We start from the raw sequence: 4189 nt of genomic DNA, 5'->3' as shown, positions 1-4189 counted from the left end.
GAATTCAATTGTTGCTCCATTTGGGCGCACTGAGACGCGGGGAGATAAATTTCAACTTACAGCCCCCTCTGCTGACGAGCTGAAATGTGTGAAAAATGACCTGTTTCAGAGTGCAAACAGCACTTTTCACGTTGCGCCCAGCATTTTGGTCGGGTTTAGCCGTTTCATGCTGCTAACCTGGCCTGTCTGGATATGATTCGTGTGATAAAAAGACCCAATTGAATTGTGCCTCACAATCTCCCATCACTTTAGTCTGGAGATCAGGTGCACAGAACAATTTAATCGCCCGCATAGTGTACATATACAGTATAGATAGCTATAGTATATATGCATATACACAGTATGCATGTTCAGTATATATACAGCAGGGATAGGCAATGTCCAGCACTCCAGATGCTGTGGAATTAAATATCTTTGTAGGAAAAAACTGTGTTCCCTAATGCACACCGAGTGAAAAATATTACTACATAATAGTCAGATAATACGGAGATCTTAGTTGCGTATATCTGCAGATATAGGGTTAAGCCCCCAGGCCGATCGACAAGGCTTCTCCGTCACTGGGGGTTGTTCCTAATGCTAGGTATGGGTCCGGGGTGCAGGACCCCACGATGTCGGCACAGGCATAGATGGGTCAGCATTAGGAGGGATTGCTGACTCCGGAGTGCCATAGGGGAAGCCAGGGGTATCCCCAGGTAAGCTGGCTCTCAGATGCTGTAGGAGCCATTACCATGTGGCCTTACACTGGGAATTTAACCCAGACATATTTGTAATTATTTATGGGGTGGGTGTGGGGTGCGGTGGCCCCTGTGTCGGTATGGCTGGGCTGCTTCAGGTCGGCACACCCTAACACTTTATTAACACTTATGATTTTCCCTGTCACTTTGTATATATTATTTTAATCACACCGCTTACATAGCACTTCTGTGCTTCTTATTAACCCCTATTAATTCTCACCTGTGTGCTGACCTGGGGTGGCCGGCCTGTGCCGACATCGTGGGGTCCTGCACCCCGGACCCATACCTAGTATTAGGGACCCCCAGTGACGGAGAAGCCTTGTCGATCGGCCTGGGGGCTTAACCCTATATCTGCAGATATACGCAACTAAGATCTCCGTATTATCTGACTATTATGTAGTAATATTTTTCACTCGGTGTGCATTAGGGAACACAGTTTTTTCCTACACAGAATTACCCCTCCCTTTTAGCACCTGAGTGACATTACAATCTGATTGAGCAGCTTTCCATTTTGTGTATTGTATTTAGAGAGGCATAGATGGGTCAGCATTAGGAGGGATTGCTGACTCCGGAGTGCCATAGGGGAAGCCAGGGGTATCCCCAGGTAAGCTGGCTCTCAGATGCTGTAGGAGCCATTACCATGTGGCCTTACACTGGGAATTTAACCCAGACATATTTGTAATTATTTATGGGGTGGGTGTGGGGTGCGGTGGCCCCTGTGTCGGTATGGCTGGGCTGCTTCAGGTCGGCACACCCTAACACTTTATTAACACTTTTGATTTTCCCTGTCACTTTGTATATATTATTTTAATCACACCACTTACATAGCACTTCTGTGCTTCTTATTAACCCCTATTAATTCTCACCTGTGTGCTGACCTGGGGTGGCCGGCCTGTGCTGACATCGTGGGGTCCTGCACCCCGGTCCCATACCTAGTATTAGGGACCCCCAGTGACGGAGAAGCCTTGTCGATCGGCCTGGGGGCTTAACCCTATATCTGCAGATATACGCAACTAAGATCTCCGTATTATCTGACTATTATGTAGTTATATTTTTCACTCGGTGTGCATTAGGGAACACAGTTTTTTCCTACACACAATTACCCCTCCCTTTTAGCACCTGAGTGACATTACAATCTGATTGAGCAGCTTTCCATTTTGTGTATTGTATTTAGAGAGGCATAGATGGGTCAGCATTAGGAGGGATTGCTGACTCCGGAGTGCCATAGGGGAAGCCAGGGGTATCCCCAGGTAAGCTGGCTCTCAGATGCTGTAGGAGCCATTACCATGTGGCCTTACACTGGGAATTTAACCCAGACATATTTGTAATTATTTATGGGGTGGGTGTGGGGTGCGGTGGCCCCTGTGTCGGTATGGCTGGGCTGCTTCAGGTCGGCACACCCTAACACTTTATTAACACTTTTGATTTTCCCTGTCACTTTGTATATATTATTTTAATCACACCGCTTACATAGCACTTCTGTGCTTCTTATTAACCCCTATTAATTCTCACCTGTGTGCTGACCTGGGGTGGCCGGCCTGTGCCGACATCGTGGAGTCCTGCACCCCGGACCCATACCTAGTATTAGGGACCCCCAGTGACGGAGAAGCCTTGTCGATCGGCCTGGGGGCTGAACCCTATATCTGCAGATATACGCAACTAAGATCTCCGTATTATCTGACTATTATGTAGTAATATTTTTCACTCGGTGTGCATTAGGGAACACAGTTTTTTTCCTACACAGAATTACCCCTCCCTTTTAGCACCTGAGTGACATTACACTCTGATTGAGTAGCTTTCCATTTTGTGTATTGTATTTAGAGAGGCATAGATGGGTCAGCATTAGAAGGGATTGCTGACTCCGGAGTGCCATAGGGGAAGCCAGGGGTATCCCCAGGTAAGCTGGCTCTCAGATGCTGTAGGAGCCATTACCATGTGGCCTTACACTGGGAATTTAACCCAGACATATTTGTAATTATTTATGGGGTTGGTGTGGGGTGCGGTGGCCCCTGTGTCGGTATGGCTGGGCTGCTTCAGGTTGGCACACCCTAACACTTTATTAACACTTATGATTTTCCCTGTCACTTTGTATATATTATTTTAATCACACCACTTACATAGCACTTCTGTGCTTCTTATTAACCCCTATTAATTCTCACCTGTGTGCTGACCTGGGGTGGCCGGCCTGTGCCGACATCGTGGGGTCCTGCACCCCGGACCCATACCTAGTATTAGGGACCCCCAGTGACGGAGAAGCCTTGTCGATCGGCCTGGGGGCTTAACCCTATATCTGCAGATATACGCAACTAAGATCTCCGTATTATCTGACTATTATGTAGTAATATTTTTCACTCAGTGTGCATTAGGGAACACAGTTTTTTCCTACACAGAATTACCCCTCCCTTTTAGCACCTGAGTGACATTACAATCTGATTGAGCAGCTTTCCATTTTGTGTATTGAATTAAATATCTTAGCATGTCCTTCCACAGTCATAGTTTGCCCTATCAGCAAATCTATGGCCAGGCAGGCTGGGATGTATAGTTCCATAGTAGCTGGAGTGCTGAACATTGCCTACCTGATATACAGTGCACAAATACATACCAATATATTATGCATATGTATACATAGTAGCATATGAGGATACGATCAACATAACGGTGGTCGGGGTGCCGGCGGTTGGGATGCCAGCAGTCGAAATTCCGGTGCCGGTACCCCGTCAAGTGCCCAGAATACCAGCGCCGGAACTCCGACATGACTTGAAATGACGGAGTCCCGATCGTAAGTGTGCTGTGGACTCCTAGGGTAAGGTCGCTGGGGGGAAGGGGGGATGTTAGGTAAGGTTTAGGCACAACTGGGGAGGGTTAGGCCATGGGAGTGGGGTGGGGGGGGGGGGTAGGTTTAGGTGCCACCAGGGAGGGTTACTGTTAGGCTGCGGTGAAGGGAGTGTTAGGTTGTGGGGAGGGGGGTTAGGTTTAGGCTGCGGGAAGGTAAATATACTTACCGAACTAGTCAGGATTTTCTCAATTGGGATGCCGCTGTTAGTTTTAAGACCGCCGGTATCCCGAACGCCGGTAACACGTATCACACCCAGCATATGTATGCACTGTACATACACATACTTACAGTATACATAGTCACCGGAGCTGACGGCGCCGACTCTGCTCTTCCTGTACGTGTGGGGTGTCACCAGCTTTTAAAAGGTAAGAGGGTTACTTTGCACTTTGTACATGCCTTGACAAAGGGGCTACAGGCCCCGAAATGTTGGCCTGATGTGACGATTTTTGAATACACTTTTTATTCATGTTCATACTAAATCTTGGAGTGCTGCTGCTTCATTACGTAGAAATATATATATATATATATATATATATATATATAAGACAAAACGGCAATGCTCGGCACTCCTAATGCAAAAAGAAAGACAACTTGCTCCGGTGCCCTGTCTGCGGATAGC

This window comes from Pseudophryne corroboree, chromosome 7 (genome assembly GCF_028390025.1).
Source record: "Pseudophryne corroboree isolate aPseCor3 chromosome 7, aPseCor3.hap2, whole genome shotgun sequence".
In the NCBI taxonomy this organism is placed as follows: domain Eukaryota; kingdom Metazoa; phylum Chordata; class Amphibia; order Anura; family Myobatrachidae; genus Pseudophryne; species Pseudophryne corroboree.
The sequence above is the reverse complement of the archived record's forward strand: the minus strand, read 5'-3'. Positions refer to the sequence as shown.